General features: G+C 50.3%; 1 protein-coding gene across 14 annotated transcripts in view; it reads left to right on the top strand.

The window, feature by feature from the left end:
- ST6GAL1 (ST6 beta-galactoside alpha-2,6-sialyltransferase 1) overlaps positions 1 to 16934 on the top strand; it is a 39630-nt gene that overhangs the window by 5753 nt on the left and 16943 nt on the right. For 2 of the 14 annotated variants that reach the window (XM_042878172.1, XM_042878187.1), the window contains exons 1-3: positions 1800 to 1900; positions 9473 to 9630; positions 15411 to 15572. The gene's annotated coding sequence lies outside the window, so the exon portion shown is untranslated. The other 12 variants (XM_042878175.1, XM_042878186.1, XM_042878176.1 and 9 more) reach the window with 12 other exon arrangements.

The following is a 16934-nucleotide window of genomic DNA, read 5'->3' as shown; positions in this document are numbered from 1 at the left end:
CAAACGCTGCCTTCTTTTCTGCAGAAGAGGATGTCCTTGTTTGCTAGGTTATCAGGGCTGATGGACTTTTCTGGCCTTAAGCATGGTGATCACAAGGGGCTGGGGGAGATAAGTCATTCATATAGTCCGGTTTTGTTAGGTTTTAAAATATACAGGTTCCTCTTTTCCCATTTTCTTTCCCATTTCTTACTTGCAAGGAGCCAAAACCAGTGGCAGCATACATCACCCTGCTGGGATGCCATTTACAGGGATTGTCTGGATGTTAATTGTCTAGATGTGGACACTCACCTGTGTGAAGACAACAAAGGAAATGATGGCTGGATGTGTGCTGGTTTTATGTGAACTGAAGCATGGCGTGAGAAGCAAGGCTGGGGTGCTCTCACCTGCCTGCTTATGAATGCACTGCTCTGCTGAGCTGCTAGCAAGCCCAGTTCCAGCCCTTGTTCTGCTCCAGGAGCTGACAGGAGCAAGGTGCCAGCCTGCACCCACCACCTGTGCAGGCAGAAGGTGAGGAAAATCTGGCCAACAGGCTCAGTGCTAAGCCCTTCCCTAGGCAGAATCCTGGCCTCAAGTGAGATTTTTCCTCCTCGTGCTGCAACCCGGTGACACAGAATTTTCCAGCAAAAAAGGGATCCGCCTTTTATTTTTTATTAAGCTGGGGCTGTGTGTAGACTTGCATTTGTAATGTTGTCTGCAAGTGCAATCCGAGACAATTGAACCTTCCTAGTTGTTGCTGGGTATATGCAGTGTGCCAGCAGGGATTAAGATCCCTCCCTATGGCTGTTGCTGCCCAGGGTCTGCCATTTCTCCACCCGTTAAATGTGCCACATTTATTACTGAGTGCTTACATCACAACAGTGAGAGGAGACAAATACAAAATGGGCACAATGAGGCTCTCATAGCCTCCCTTGGCCCCAAGAGCTGAATTGAGCTGGCCAAGGAGGAAACAAACTGGCTTAACTGCTGTTTTTCTTCACTTTTGCCCAGAAAGTGTACCCAAGGGAATATGGACAGTAGGAAGCATCTTGCTCTTACGAGGATGCAGCAGGGACAAACCCTGTTTCTTCAGGGCAAAAGCTTGGCCACTGGGGTACATGAGTAAACAGTGGCAGCCTTCTGTGAGAGCAGCATGGGATGTGGAGGCTATGGGAGACATGTGGACATGCCATGGCATTAGGGATGGTAGAGCACAGTGATGTGACCCATAGGGACAAGCTGGGCAGACTGCCGCTGCCAAATGCAGAGGGAAGCAAGGGAGATGAGTAAAGCTTTCAGTATATAACAGACTGCCACACAGCACAGCAGTAAACTGCTCTTCATGCCCTCTGGGAACATAGGAGAAATTGCACTAACAGAGATTTTGGAAAGAGAGTGGGAGAAGCTCTCCAAGCGCAGGGTGATTCAGCCCTGGCAAAGGCACAGGTTGCGACATGTCCATCAGTGGCTGCTGGCAAGGCAGGGCTGCACGGGAAAGCGAGGGTGGACAAAAGGGATTTGGGCTGGGGGTGCTTCTGATCTCCCACTTCTGTAGCTGCTTTCACTGCCCTGAGGCCAGACCTTCGAGGAGAGGTTTCCTGCCGTTGCACAAAGTGCAGCCACCTGTGCAGGTCCACGCGGTGGCAGCTCGGTGTTCATCAGGCTGTGAAAGCTTTAAACAAAGGAATTGAAAATGGGACTGAATATAAATAGAATTCGGGACCACCTCGATATGCCTCTCCAACGAGTTCACGAGGATTCTGGAGTTTAATAAGAGCACGTTCCTCTTCCAGTGGGGCAGATAAGATAAAGGAGTGCCTGCTCCCCCGCGGTCACCCTGCCATTGCTGCGCTGCTGCGGCGTGGGAGGAGGGCGCCAACAAAGGGCTGGCACGGCTTTGTTCCGCTAAGGAGCGCGGCACAAGGTAGGGATGGAGCCAGGCGAGGCAGCGCCCTGCATCCCCCGCAGCGGATCCGGCCGCCCCCGGGCAGGGTGGGGTAGGTGGGTGAGGTTCCCCGCGGAGTGGATCGCTTCCATTCATCTTCCCGTTCTGTAACGCTTCCAGAGCCGGGGGAAAGCTTCTCTTTTCCGTGGGTGGTCCCCTTCCTTCCTCTGGCAGCGTGGGGTGGGAGTCTGCGAGCAGCGGGAGCGGAGCTGCGCGGTGCCGGGAGGCGGGGGCGTGCAGCTTGCCGGCCGTCTGCGAGCTGCTCTATCAGGGGGCATTGGGGCTGTGGGGTGGCCGAGGGTCCACGAGTGGCGCGGCAAGGAGTGCACGGGTTCCGACCTGGGCTTCCCGGCAGGGACTTAGCAAACTCAGCCCGGCCTCAGGTCCCGTGGGTCTGGCACGGAGGTTGAAGATGGGTCGGTGCTGCAGGGCTGTGGTTTGGCAGGAGACGGTGCGCTTTGCAAGCGGGACTTGGTTCCTGCTTGCTCAGAAGGGGCGGCAGCTCTGCCAGCGTTCTCTGCGTTTATGATATGGGCAAGCTCACGGGCAAGATCACTTTTGCTTCCCCAAAGGCATGTGGGCAGGGAACAGCGTCGTAGCCACAAAGACATTTCTGGGGGAAGACGGGAAACTCCCCCCCACCTCCCGCAGCCCGGCCCAACAGGACCCCCGTGCACATCGCCTTGCCCCAGCACCACTCCCAGCGCGGTACGGGGACCTGGCGATGCGCAGCGGCAACAAAGGGGCGGTGGAGCAGGTGCCGGGAAGGCGGAGGCAGGAGCAGTACTGGGGGGGGGGGGAGGTTGCAGTACCGCCGCCGGCAGCGCGGCCCCGCAGTGCCCGCCGGCCCGGGTGCGTGCTTGCAGCGCGGGGAGGAGCGCGCCCTGCCCCCGTGAGCGCCGGGCCGCTGGCGAGCGGAGTGCGGGCCCGTGAGTATTGCGGGAGCGGAGCCGGTGCGATGGCCGGAGACGGGCGGGACCGCGGGGAGGGAGAGCGATGCGTTCTCGGCGATGCCGCACGCTGGCGCGTCCTTCCGAGGCCGTGCTATCGATGAGAAGTGCCGCTCTCGCTGGTAGGTCCGTAAGTTCGGGTCCGGGAGCGGCGGCGGTGCCCTGTGCTCAGGGAGGACCGTGCGGCCATCCCCTCCATCTGGTTGGGTTGCTTCCCGTGCAGGCGAACGTGTGTCTGCGAGGCTCTGATAACACGGAGGTGCGTTATCGTTGTTCCGAGGGCAATTTTTTCTGCGGTCGGAGTAAGCAAGTGTGTGAGTTTGTGGTGGTTGCTGACAGTTCTGTACTGCGGGGACTGGAAATGAATGTGAGGACGAGTCCCAGAATGAGGCTGCCGAGGGTGCGGTAATTAACGGCAGAGGGGACGCAGCTGGTGATGCTCCAGAGCTTTGGCTGCGTCTTTAGTGCTGAGGACGCAGAGCCGGAGCCCACCTGGAGCTGCCCTGCCTGCTCTGTGCTCGAGGTGCGTCCCTCTGCTCTCATGAGCCGCCGACCCGGGGCACCGGCAGCTGTGTCAGGGAGGGAGGGTGCAGCGGGGTCACGGTCCTCTTTCCTCCTTACGGAAGGGCTGAGCGGCACGTGCAGCCCCGGGGGAAAATGTTTCCCTGTTCTCAGTTCGGCATTTGTAAAGATGACAACGAAAGATCTGACAGTATTGCTTTGATGATGCTGTGTGACATGCGTTGGCCTCTTTCATAGCCCTTGGCGTTGCTGGAAGTATGCAAATCCCAGTTCTGCAAAGGATTAGCAACCAGAGAGTGCTATGAATCGGTCTGTCCTAACACAGCCCTCCTTCAGTTGCTCACCTCCATCCCACTTCTGGAGCTCAGGAGGGATGACGTTGCTGAGCATGGGAAGGAACTCTGCACCATAGATCATGGTGTGTGCAGAGAACGTTGGAGGTGAATTCCTCACTGCTTCAGGTGTGCCTGGAGTTGGTGCTGCTCAACGATGTGCCTGAGTGTGTGAGCTGGAAATGGTGCCTTTGAATGCTCCTTTAGTTATAATTGCGCTGATTAAAGATCCAGGACATGAAAGGAGGTGCTCTCAGTTTGAAGTGCTCTTAGATATCTAGCCAACGGGAGTCACTGTTATCAGATATGCTCACTGTGTAATTAAAAACCCTGGAAAAACTTACTTAAGTCTTTTGTTTATGGATAAAATTCAGGTTCATTGACTTTCTTAGTCACACTCAACCTCCGGTGAGGTGTGAATCACAGAATTATGCCCTGAGTTGGATGGGACCATTGTGTCCAGCAATTGTGCTGCATCAGTTCCTGCTTTAAGGTAATGCTTAAACACATTGTTATCTTTTATGATAATTTCAGCTCTGCAGTTTATAGAACTGCCGATAACAGGAAGAGGTGTCTGTGTATGGGCTTCCCACCGTGTGCCAGTAGGCTGCACGTGCTTCTCCAGTTGTGTTTATGGATGGCAGCTTTGGGAGAGCTCCTTTGGAGTGTGCACATGGAATCACAGAACGTCCCAAGTAGGAAGAGACCCATAAGGATCATTGAGTCCAACAGATAATGATGTTTTCATCTGCAGACACAGGGTATCGTATAGAATTTGGCTCCTAGGAGCTCATGTGTAGGAACGCATGGCTGAGCATCTCCAACCTGTGGAAGCTCTGTCCTCTGGGGCTTTGTTCTTGCAGGTCCTGGGTGGTGCAACCTCTGGCTCAGGTCTGCCCATCCCTTGGCAGCGCCTGGCAAATTCCTGCTGTGCTTCTGTCTCGTGTTGGGTGCCTGAAGGCACAGCCCTGCCAACATGCTGTCAGATGATGCTAAATACTTGCTCATGATCTGCTGCTCACGAGTTACCAGAAACTATAACCTAAAAAAAACCAAAAACCAAAAAACAAACATGCTGCTCATTCCTGTGTCCTTGTGAAAAAGGGCTTTTTGTGAGATATTTGTTTAAAGTAGAAATTGCACAGACTATCTCCCTCGTGCCAGCAGGATGCTGAAGGGCAGGGAGCCTACACTTTGTCCCTTCTGCTCCTGTGCCCTGGGTGCCCTTGCTTGGAGCACTGCCTCTGAAGAGGACCTGGCAGCTGCTGGGATGCTGAGCTGAGTGCTGTTGCCTTGGTCCTGCTGCCTTTGCAAATGCACAGCACAGCTTCTGAGTGTGTGTTCAGACACTGAGCAGGGAAGGCATCTCCAAGGCGATCTCTACCTGATGCCTGCTGGCTTGGTGGGAGGGATGCAGGCATTCTGCAACACTCAGTCCCTCCCCAGGGGCACAAAGTGTTAGGGCTGTGCACAGCTGTTTGGGTGAGGCCTGGTTTGAGTCCAGGCTGCCACGTGCACCTTGCGTGCAGATGTCCTCTTAGCAGCTCCCTGGTACTGGTGTGTGTGCGTGTCCTGCAGCCCTGGGTGTGGCTGAGGCTCCTGACCCTCGGAGAAGCTGGAAACAGAGTCTCCTGTCATAAACTGTACATCTGTTCCTGCTTATGGTGAGTGGAGTGGTTTGCGTTTTCAGCTGTAAAACTTTGCAGAAAAGTGGATAGAGAAATACGTGCTCTGTGTTCTGGCTTTTCTTCTGTACCGTTGTAACGCTGCATCTGCTGGTTAGCAAATCAAAGGTGTGCAGATCAGATTTTCTGCACGTACCTTGTGTGCACTGACAGAGTTCATGGCCTATAGGAAGCGTGCTGACAGTGCAGAGGGATGGAGTGACAGTAGAAATTGTCACAGCAATCTTGCAGCAATGACAGCTGCTTACTGAGATGGCTCTCCTGGGGACTGGAATTGGTCCACGGTCATTGTTTTCCCCCTGGAGATGAGAGCTTTCAGGGCTGCTTTTATCTTGAGACGCCGTTTAACTCGCAATGCTGGAGTGAAAAGTGGTTTTCTGGATTCGTGTGCAGGACAGAGCTGTCAGGAGGCACTGCTGGCTGAAGGGCAGTGCAGAACACCCTGTGCCTGCTGAACAGAGTGGCTTGGGCACAGAGCAGCCCATTAACAATTACGTTGTAAAAATAAACCAAGAAATACATAAATCACAAGGTTTCCAAAGGTCCTCCAGATCTTTGGCAAACTTGAATCCTATCTGAAATGTTCTTTGATTGATTAGAGAAGGTATCTTCATGCTGTGACTTGCACTGATAGTCAAGATCGAAACTTCAGGCACGTTCCTGTGAAAACTAAGCTGGGATGTCCTGCTTCTTGCTTGTTTCTTCTTCTGGATTTTTATTTTTCTTCCCTGGCTACAGTTCTGCATAACTCCAAAATTTTACTTTGGTCCCAGAGGGGACAATCAGTGTGTTATTTCTTGTCTGTCCTTATGACCCAGCTGTAATCCTGTAACACGTTGTGCTAGCAGGAGGCCCTAAGGAAATCAGAGATCTAAATGTACAGGATTATAGTTGTTAGATTCAAACTATGCTTGCCTTTTTTTTAGGGTACATTTCAATATACATGTACATTAGTTCCCAGCCCAGCTTTCCTTCCCCCAGCAGAGACTCGGTGAGAAGAACTGCTGGGTGCTGGGCCCTCCACCAGCACCAACAAAAGCCCTGGCTGAGGCTCCTATGGGCTGATTGTTTGAAATACTGCACGTGTTTTAGAAGGGTCTGGAAGGTGCTTGCTGTCTTCCAGGACAGGTATTGTGTCTGTGAATTTGAACCTTGTTTCCTGTTAACAGCTTTTCTTGCAGCCTTTCGGTGTCACTAAGGTAATGTTTACAGAGGAGCATCTGGGAGAGGGAGCTGAGGTGTTTATCTGGTACTGACGAGTGCAAAGGCGGTAACTTACTGACAGTGGGCAAATTTGCTAGGCATTTAGTGTGTCAGTGGAGGAAAGCAGAGCTTTTCCTCCTTCCTGATGCAAAACTCTTGGCACCCTTTGGGACTGAAAGTGACCCATTGTGCTGGGAGAGCAGCAGTCCTAGCAGAGAATCAGGAAAGCACCAACTCAAGGAAATAAAGGAACAAAAGCGACAGGTGTGCTAGAGTCAATGGAGAGAGGCACAGGGTGGTGGAGAGGAGGAAGGGAAGGCTGAGGGATAAGTGGAACAGGGATGGGGCTCAGGTTGGAAGAACCAGGAGCAGGGATGGCAATAGTCACGGGGGTTCTTTAAGGCTGAGGAGGGATTGAAATTCTTTATTGTGCTTGTAATATGAAGGGGTGATTTGAGATGTGAGTGCCAAGCTGGAAAAGCCAAAATAACGTTACTGGAAGAACACTTTAATTGAAGAATGACTCGCTTGATGAGTTAGTCAGACTGTCTGCTCATGATATAAATTGGGGACCGAGGGGATTGTTGCAGTTTTCTGGCTCAGCCATCTTGAAGTCTGGCCAAATGGGTAGTTTACCTATGAGCTGAGGAGTCTGGAAACACAACCAAAGCTTGGCTTTGAGCAGTGACCCCACATGCTGTATGGATGTCTGCGGGCTGTGCTGAGCCCTCAGCCATATACAAGGATCATGAGTCTTTGGGGAAAGAGCTGCTGGAGACCTGCATGGAAGGAATCTCATTTTCTGTGGATTAATGTGCTACTTGTTATAGCTGTCACTACTTGCTCTGTTACAAGTGTGGGTTTTGGCTGGGAATGTTTTAGGTACTGTTGCTGTGGCTCAGCAATTTCATATGTGGTTAGCAGCGCCTTCTGGAAAACCAGTGGGAATTCCTTCAAGTCTGCACCTGAGGAAAAGACAAGTTCATTGCCACGTGTGGTGTAGCTGCCTTCCCTCCCTCTCTTAGTGGAATCCCTCGTTCCCCATTCGCCCTGGTTGGTAAGGGTGGTGTGGCAGCCCCACAACTCTGCTTCTGCTGTGGTTTTGATCCTGGGAGAAATCCTGCACTAGTTCTCTCCAGGAATCTGTGGGCAAGTGTATTGGTTCACATGCATAACCAGCATGTTAGGGGTTCAGCAGCCTCTGGTTTTGGCTGAGCTGCTGGTAAGGAGTTCATCTTGTACTCCTTCATCACCTCTCTGTGCAAAGCACCAGGCTCCTTCAGAGGGACAGCACTGCTGTGATGCAGTGCAACGTGCATTTCAGGCTTTAGGAGCTTTCCTTGTTATTATGGTTGTGCAGACAGATGAATATTTTATTAGATATTTGTGGATTGTTTAATTAAATGGATAAAGAGTCATATCCTTTAGACTAGGGAGAAAAAGAATGTAAATTTTAGAGCTAATCCTTAATTAAAATGTGACGTAAAAAATGGTGTTAAGTTTCACTGTGAACGCTCTTTAATTGAATTTTGTTTAGTTCACACTGGAAGTGAATGAAAACGGATGAAACTCAAGCTTACCTGAGCTAGAAATGAGATGGCATACTGAGGTCATTGCTGCATATTAACACATACTTTTAAAATTCATGGCTGTCATTGATTTGGTTTGTTTTTTCCCATCTGCCTCCATGCAGGCAGCACTCCAGAAGCATGACTTGTTTTGAGGTATTGTAGTGATGCTTTTTTCCTTTCCCTTTTCCAATATTTTAAAAGACTTGTGATGGGATTCGGGGATGTAACAGCATTAAGCAACAGCAATAAACAAACAGGATTTCTTTTACCAGAACACAGTGGAGTGTTTTCCTCTGCCAGAGCAGCCCTGAGGCATTTGTTAAGCTGAGGAAAGGGGGAGGAGACATAATTTATGACCTATGGCAAGAAGAGTAAAAGAATTAATAACAAATCGTTAAGGTTGAAAAAGACTTCCAAGATCATCTGGTCCAACTGTCTGCCTACCACCAGTATCACCCACTGGCCATATCCCTTGGCACAAGGGTAACTTCCCATCCAGCAACCGCAGGTATTCCTGGCTGTGCTGGTGTTGGTGCTGTAGATAGCTGTATGCACATTTGGAGAATATAACTTGTGAGCCCCGTGAGCACTTGGGCTCCCTGCTGGAAGCTGGGCTGCTGGCTGTGTGGGTCAGACCATGCCAGGCCATGTGCACACACTGGGAACTTGCCTGGGGCAGCGTAATTATGGGAGGCTGTGTTTTTCGGGAGGATTGTGTGCACTGACTTGCTAAACAGTCTTGTGATTAGTGTCTTATTTAAGAGGATTTTGGGACACGTGTTGTTGTGGCACCATGTTTCTGCTAGATGTAGGGGAGAGGTTAAAAAAAATGAACTCTGTAAAGGCCGTGCTGTGCTTCTGGCCAGGCCCATGGGATATGTGCTGTGCACTGCTGCTCCACTATACCGTGTCTATGGGCAGTCCAGGAGGCAGAGAGCCCTCATGTGCAGGGGCTTTATAGAGGCTGTGGTTCTGAAACTTCCTTAGGAGCCCACAGTTCAGCCCAATGGGGTTTCACCAGCCCACATGTTTGTGTTAGGAGCTCTGACCTCACGTCCTGGTGTTTGACTTCGGGCTGTTCTGCAGCCCACAGCTCACGACCAGCAGATTTGGTCCTCAGGAAAGTTTCACTGATTGCTGTTTGGACTATGTGTGCAGTTTTACTTGAGCACAACTCATGTTTAAAGGTGCTGGCAGCTCAGTCACTGCTTTCACCACTCTGTATTTTCTGATTAGCCAGTCTGGCTGATGTGACTGTCTCACCTGGTCTCCTTAATTTCTTTCCTAGGCCAGCAAACTCGATTAGAAGTGAGATGAGGGCATGAAGAGCTGCTTGCATGGCACAGATGTGGCAGTGGCTCATCTGGACATCACCTGGCCACCCCCTTGTGACTGGAAGAGTTTGACAGGAGCTGCTGAGGACAGCGAAGCATCCTGGAAATGAAGGTGATGGTCAAGTCCCCTCCTTTCTCTACCCCCGTTCTTGCTTGCACAGGCCTGGCAGTGAGAGCATGGCTGCTGTCCAGTACAGTAAGGTCACGTGTATTTGAAGCCCCTGTTTGCACTGGGACTGCCTCGTGTTGCATGTGGAGTTGGGAGGGAGGTGAGGAGAACTGGGAGGGCTCTCTACTCTTCCTGTTGCAGCTATCCTATACTTCTTGTAAAGCAAAAGAAAACACTGATTCTGCTTCTTGTGGGAGCTTTTGTGGATATTAATATATACTAGCTAAGCCTCAGAGATAAATGTCCGAGATCCAGTTGGTTATTCTGACTTGCACGAAACTCCTGTGTGCGTGCAGGGGCTCATTCTGGTAGGATTTTCCCCAGAAATCCTTGGGGATACTGCCTGTGTTGCTGGATCAGAGAATTTTACCTGGCTGGGTTCATAGCTGACCTCATCTGGCTGTGCCTGGGCATCTCTGTGCTTTCACTGCTGCTACCCCTACACTTTTCCCCTCTCCATCTCTCTTTCTTGCTGACAGCCTACCCTTATCACACCTCTGCAAGCATTCATTAACTGTTTCCCTGAATGATTAGCTAGTCCAAAAGGTCTGTACCACATAGAGAATATTCCTAGAGCTCTGTGCTTTAATGTGGGGCCTCATTAGTCCCATAATTGTGTGAATGGGCTACCCTTTGGCATACAGTTAGTGTGCACCATTTAGCTTTCTGGTTGCACACAGCAAGGCTTTGGGTATCCTGACAAGGAAGGTTCTGGTGCCAGGAGCCCTGGGGGGAGTGTTTGGTTGGGCTCTTTATTTAACACCACATTCTCCTGTACAAAGGGAAAACAAAGGAAAGCGAACTTGGTAAGGGAATTTTCAGAGGTGGCTGTAGCTATGGGTGTTGGATTTGTGCCTGTTCTCATGCGTGAAGAGAGTTTGAGAGGATTTCATTGTCCAGCTGCTTTTTTCAATCCTTAATTTCCTGGTATCAGGAATGCCAGATGAGGGGGGGCTCTGCCCCCTCCCTGCTTCCTCCATCACTGGAAACATGCTAATCTTCCCTCCTCTGTGTAAAACCTGCATTTTTAACATGGAAAATGCACCCCCTCTTTCTTTCCTTCTGGCCAGGAACGCTTGTGCCTCTCAGTGTTGTGTTACCTTTAGCATTGCAAACTGAAGAGCTGCAGTGCTGGAGCTGCTCAGCCTGCCAGGGGCTGCGGGGTGGCTGTGCATGGGGCAGGCAGCACTATGCTGCTGCCAGGGCTGGTGTGCTAGGGCTCTGGGGATGCACTGCTGGAGATAGGTGAGGGGAGAGAGGAAGGGCATGGCAGGCTGCCTTGGGCATCTTTGGCAGCTGTTGTATTCGTGGGGCAAGAAGGAAACGGAGCTGGGGAGGGCTTCTGGTGTGGATAAGGGGAGCAAATAAAGCAGGCCAGCCACAGAACGTTTCCTGTCTAAAACACTGGTTTTGGAAACGATGGTTTTTGTTTGGTTTGGGTTTGTTTCTGTGTTCCTCTGTGAGAATCCTCAGCTGATGGGACAAAGAATTGTCTTGGGGCATGGCCTTGGGCTCGCTGGTGAGCTGGCAGGATCTGGGAGGGCTGCAGTGGGTGGGAGTGGGACTGGGCCTCCCTGGGGAGCTCTGGCAGCACAGAGCAGCTCTGCCTGCTCCTGTGAAGCATAAGTTTGCAACAGTGAGTGTTATTCTGGCCTTGGTTGGATGCCAGTCTTTAGGATACCAGAAATCTAAGGCCAGGCTGACCTCTAAAGCACAGCTTTTGCTTTTAATGCGGAGGTATTCATTCTCTGAACCGGTTGAGTGCACTGGGGACTTTCCTTCTGTTTGTGCCAGGACAAAGTCTTCATCTCCTTTAGAAATGCTGAGAAGTCCTTCTGTTGGTCAGCCAAACCCAATCCCCTTTTACTAAACATGGTTTTGGATGAGGTAGCTTGGTTAGGCCTGGCTTATAATTTGCAAAGGCTGCTGGGGGAGTTAAGCGTTTGAAAATCAGGGGTGCATTTGGTCTGCACAAGCCCCTTGTCAGCAGTGTTTGGCCTGTCAGTATCCGAAATGGCAAAGGGCAGTTTCTCTTTCCTACTTTTGGCTCATGTGAAATAGGGAAGCATGAGCAAAAGCTCACCCCACCCCATGGCTCCCTGCAGTGGCCAGGGAGGGGTGGAGCAGAGCACTGCCTGCTGCTGGAGCGATGCCCTGCACTACCTGGGGCCAGAAGGAGCACTGCAACACATGAGGATGATCCAAGGCTCAGCATCCTGCATTTGCTTCAGCATGGTTCTGCAGGGTGGGTGTCTGGACCAGCTGAGCACAGTGAGCAATAGCTTGGACCCTGTGCTGAAATACTGTTCCCTCTAAAGGGTGATGCGTGCATAACAGTATTGCATAAGATAACGGAGTAGTTAAGTACGTGTAAGATAATGGAGTAATTAAGTGTTGCATAAGATAACGAAGCAATTAATTGTTCGTGCTTGATTCTGCCAGCCCATCTGGGCCATTTTGCTTCAGGATGGCTCCACCAGTTCTATGAGTTTTTGAGCAGCCTGGAGCTGACCATTTGTGCATGCATCTAAAGGTCTCCTGGTACCAACCTGCTTCTGCCTGATTAAGGCTTTTGCTGTCTCACATTCATGAGGTCTGTGCAAAAGTCCTGGGCTTATTCACTTCTGCGTATGTTATTTTGAAGTCATGGTGGTGTTATTTAATGCTATGCAACATCAGGGTTTAAAGGAATGCTTGTGTACGTGCTTATGTGTAAATATGTGCTTATATTTGGTTTTATGTATATGCACATATGTTTATTATATTTATAGATGTAATATGGCAGTGCCCTTGGTGTGGGTTAGAGCTGTACTCTGCTCCGGTCACTGCATAGCAGGTGGCTTGCTTGCCGCCTTTTCAGGTTTCTAGATGCAGTTGCTATAGCTACTTGCCAGCTCCTGGGGATAAAAGTGACCACCTGAGGCATTACTTCTGACTTGAAGCATCCTATGGGACTTATACATCAGCTCTGAAATGCACAGCATCTTGGTGAGCAGGAATCCGGGAACAGGCACTGCATGCTTCGGGTCTGGGAGAGATGGGAGAAAAGCTGGCCAAAAAAAAGCAGATGAGAAATGGACTTCCAAAAGGGGATGTTCATGGAGGGAAGGAGGAGGAGATGGATGTAAGGGTCTCACTGAGGCAGGAGAGTAACTGCCCACCACATCAGCCTGAGTAAGAGCTCCAGAAATTTAAGCATTCCCTCATATGAAGCCAATGCTGGAAGGAGAGTGAAGGGGCTTGAGAAGGATGTCCCAGGAAGGAGAGTGCTGGAGATGCAGGCATGTTAGGAAGGTGCCTGGTTCCACCAGGTCGCACTTGAAGCTGGCAGAAGCAGCTGTATGGTGGGAGCTGCTTTGGCAGCACTGCACTGACACAGGAGCAGCTCTGGAGGGTGTTGTGCATCCCCAACCCCTTAAAAATAGCTCATTTAAGAATAACTGCAGTCAGAAAAGTGGTTTCATTAAACACTAACCACAGGTGCCTCTGTGCTAGCTGCTGGAGCACTTGTTTGATCAGATAGTGCTGAATGCAGTGCTTTCATCTCTGGGCGGCGCAGAGCCCTGACTGACTCAAAGGGTGCAGGGACCCACTGCCTCAAGGTAAGCACATGGGAAACTTCCTTCCAGCTTCCTTCTCTCACATGCCTCTGAGCTGCCAGATCTTCTGGCTGTGCCCTGCAGAGATCTCGAAAGGAACTCATGTCTTCTCTGTGAGTGAGCTGGCCAGGAGCAGGTGAGTAAACCCGGAGGTGACTGTGGTCTGAAGAAGGCCAGCTTGGTCTGATTGGGGTTGCTTTGCAGGCTGTATATGTCAAGCACTACGTGATCTCCGTGCTGAGCTCTGAACAACATGAGGTTTTGGAGCAGCTGAGGAAGGTGTTGTGCTTTGCTTGTACTGGTGTGCATGAACTCCAGTGTTTGGGAAGCTTTTAGAGCCCATTGGAAAGGGAATGGGGGGTTTAACTTCAAGTTTCCTTGTTTTGGCAGCACTGGTGCTTTGTCATATTCAAGAAGGACTATAGTTAAATCTTTATGGAGGTGCAGTCTAAGTTGAGACTTCATACGTGGTTCAAGTTGAAAAGAACTGTAGAACTGGGACAAGCTGATAATATTACTGCTGTACTTTGGGAAGAAATTGAAAATCATTGTTCAGGCTTCAGAGGATATTCACTAAACTAATGATTTTGTTTAACTGGCTATTTCTATATTTAACACTTCAGAAAGAGGAAAAAGAAGTTGGAGAGGATGACTTGTAGTCATTTCCCTTGATGACATACCATTGTGGTCTCTATGCATGTTGGTCAGCTTTCTAAAAAGCCTTTATCCCAGTTGCATCAATTTCTTTTTTATCCTGAATGCGTTCTTTTCCAATTCAGTGATCAGTGGGGATATAAGAACATAAGTATGTAAGCATACGTGTTTGTAATATATCCTATATAGAGATATACATACATTTCAGTGGGAGCAGCAGAAACTAGCTGAATTGACCTGAATCTTGGAGGCGGGGGAAAACACTGAAATGCGAATGAGTAATCTCAAAATAGTTGTAGAGGACTCTGGCTTTTTACTAGCTTTTGTTAGCTCTCGTGTTGCAATGATGCAGCTTCCCCTAAAAGAGAGGAGACAGTGAGGGTCTTATGGTGTGATTGGCCAAGGGTGGGAAGAAAGGCTGCGTGCTTGCAGAAGAGTGGGATGATAGAGAAGAGAGGAGCTCAGGTAAATGAAGGTTCTTTTCACCTTGAACCACGTATGAAGTCTCAACTTAGACTGCACCTCCATAAAGCTTTATCTATAGTCCTTCTCGAATATGACAAAGCACCAGTGCTGCCCAAACAAGGAAACTTGAAGTTAACCCCCTCATTCCCTTTCCAATGGACTCTAAAAGCTCCCCAAACACTGGAGTTCATGCACACCAGAGGAGGCAGCTGTGCACCTGTATGCTCGTCTTGCTTGTGCTCACACCCAAATACAGCAGACTGTGTTTGGAGTTGACTTTTGGTTCTCTTGCCTGTGTTGGAAATCAGTCCTGTGCCAGAGATTTGCCAGGCGGACCCCACGATGGCCCTGCTGTGTGCCTTCAGATCTCCTGGCAAGCTCAGGCATGGTGTGGTGGAACCATGGATCCCATTATGACAAGCTGGAATGGGGAAAGTTGTGGGAAGGAGCAGGGGTACACTGCTGGGGAGGATTCCTTCCTCAGGAGGACTTGGATTCATGGAGATGAAGGGTCAGCTAGGTTCAGCTGACTATGCTAGCATTCCCAAATAATTTGGATTTTTTTTATTTCCCACACAGTCACTACTGGAGGGGCTGCCTTGGCTAGAGAGAAAGTGAGCACTTGGGCTGCTTCCTGGGGCCCGCTCAGAGCCCCTTAGCCTGGAAGGCAGCACAGGTACGGGTGGCTGTGTTTTGCTCTCTAGCTGTTGGCCTGAACTCCTGCCTTTTCCTGGCTGCCTGTCCTCAGCTGGGAAATGGGGATAGGGGCTTCCCCTTAAAATCGAGTAAAAGGAGGCAGGTTTGTTTAAATAAAATAAATGAGTAACTTTAACCTAAAGCTTGGCCTGAGCTAGATCAAAGTCAGCCTTGTTTGAAGTCAGGTGAACTTTAAGCCCAGTGCTTTCCACTTTTGAGCTGAGCTTAAATGTTAAGCGACAGGGAGAATCTGCCTTGCTTCACATTGGTTGGACGGAGGCTGGAGGTGACATGAGATCTGCTTTGCAGGCTCGAGCACCGTGTGGGAAGTTGCTGGGTGCGAGATGACGGCAGTATGAAAACAGCAGCTCTTGCCTGAAAGCAGCCAGACCCTGCAGACTTCCTGTGAGCCGTAGCAGCTGTGGTAGCCTGCCGTGCAAGAGCTCGTTTGGATTTTGCTTGCAGGTGAAGGTAATCCGGGTTTCTAATCTGCAGATAAGCATATATGTCTGCTTCTGAGTTGATTTTAGCATGTTTACTTATCTGTGCAAGCCATTAAGGCATTTTGTTGATCTGTGGTTTGCTGCCCAGTCTGAGAGGAGAGCTTTGCAGTATTCTCTGTGATTTGTGAAAGTCTGGTTCGTGTGAATGTTGACTGTTTGATGCTGAGTTTCAGTCTCCTTTCTTAGAGATGGAGGAAGCTTCAGTGAAGTGCTTTGGCCTTCTCTGTTTGGTTCATGGGCATGCAACTTTAAGTAACTGTGGTTTCTGAGGCTTGGGTTCCTGGATGAGAGTGATGCACCATGGATTTAGTTAATGCTGAGGGCAGAGCCTCCTGCTGCAGTGCAGTCCTCTGGATCAGGAGCACATTCCTGAAGCTGCCCTGCAGATCACTCCCACACTTGCTGGGAAGCAGTTGCAAATCAAACAGGTTCAAGATGATTGGAAGGCAAGGAAAAGCTCTCCAGGATGGCCTCACATCCTGCAGTGCTCCAGCGACTTGGCTGACTGCAGTTCATGGCATAGGATGCCAACAGGAGTGCAAGGATCAGCTGCTCCCCGTGCTACATGTATGTTTTTGAGTGCTTGCTTCCTTTTAGGATTCACTCAATGAAGAAGATACAGTCAGTCCTGGCAGTGCAGTGAGATGGCTGACCTAAGGACAAAACCAGTGATAGAGCAAGAGGCTAACGCTGTATTTAAATAGAGCTGATCTGTGATGTTACAGAAGTAGAAATTGCTGTAGAGATAAACATGGGTTCCTCTTGGGGCACAAACTGTATATTAATGCTGTTGTGTGTGTACTCACCTCAGGCCAACAACAGCTGTTCCTCCAGCTGTTAATAGCTGGGGAGGTGCTCTGTTGTTGGCAGTTTGCTCAGAAAGCAAGGTGGAAGTCAGGAGCGAAGTGAGTGTCATAACTGGTAGCACTGAACGTCCTGGGCACAAAAGATGCCTGACTTCTTTATTTAGGGGAGTTTCTGTGCAGAAAGAAGAAGTCTGGTTACTTCATGGCCAGGTGGCACCAAGGGGAGGGGAGAGTGCTGTGTGTTTGTGCAGCCCGCTCCTGGGAGCTGCATTCTCATCTGGCTGTGAAGGAGTCAGGCGTTGGCTAAAGCTCCCCTCGGTGCCCCATCCCTCCTTCTGGCTCTCCTGGGGGTGGGTGGGTGCCTTCCCTGTCTCTGGGAGTTCTGGGTCACATGAGAGCTGTCAGCCTGCAACAACACTGTGCTGAACCCAGTGCTGAGCCAGCACTGCGCGGAGGGATGCAGGAATGTCTGGGCCTCCTTTGTTGCTTCAGGGAGCAGCCCATGTTTCTGTTGGATTGGTCTG

This window comes from Lagopus leucura, unplaced genomic scaffold (assembly GCF_019238085.1).
Source record: "Lagopus leucura isolate 7727_CA_CO unplaced genomic scaffold, USGS_WTPT01 Super-Scaffold_100021, whole genome shotgun sequence".
Taxonomy (NCBI): domain Eukaryota; kingdom Metazoa; phylum Chordata; class Aves; order Galliformes; family Phasianidae; genus Lagopus; species Lagopus leucura.
Note: the sequence above shows the minus strand (reverse complement) of the source record. Positions and strands in the feature narration are given on the sequence as shown.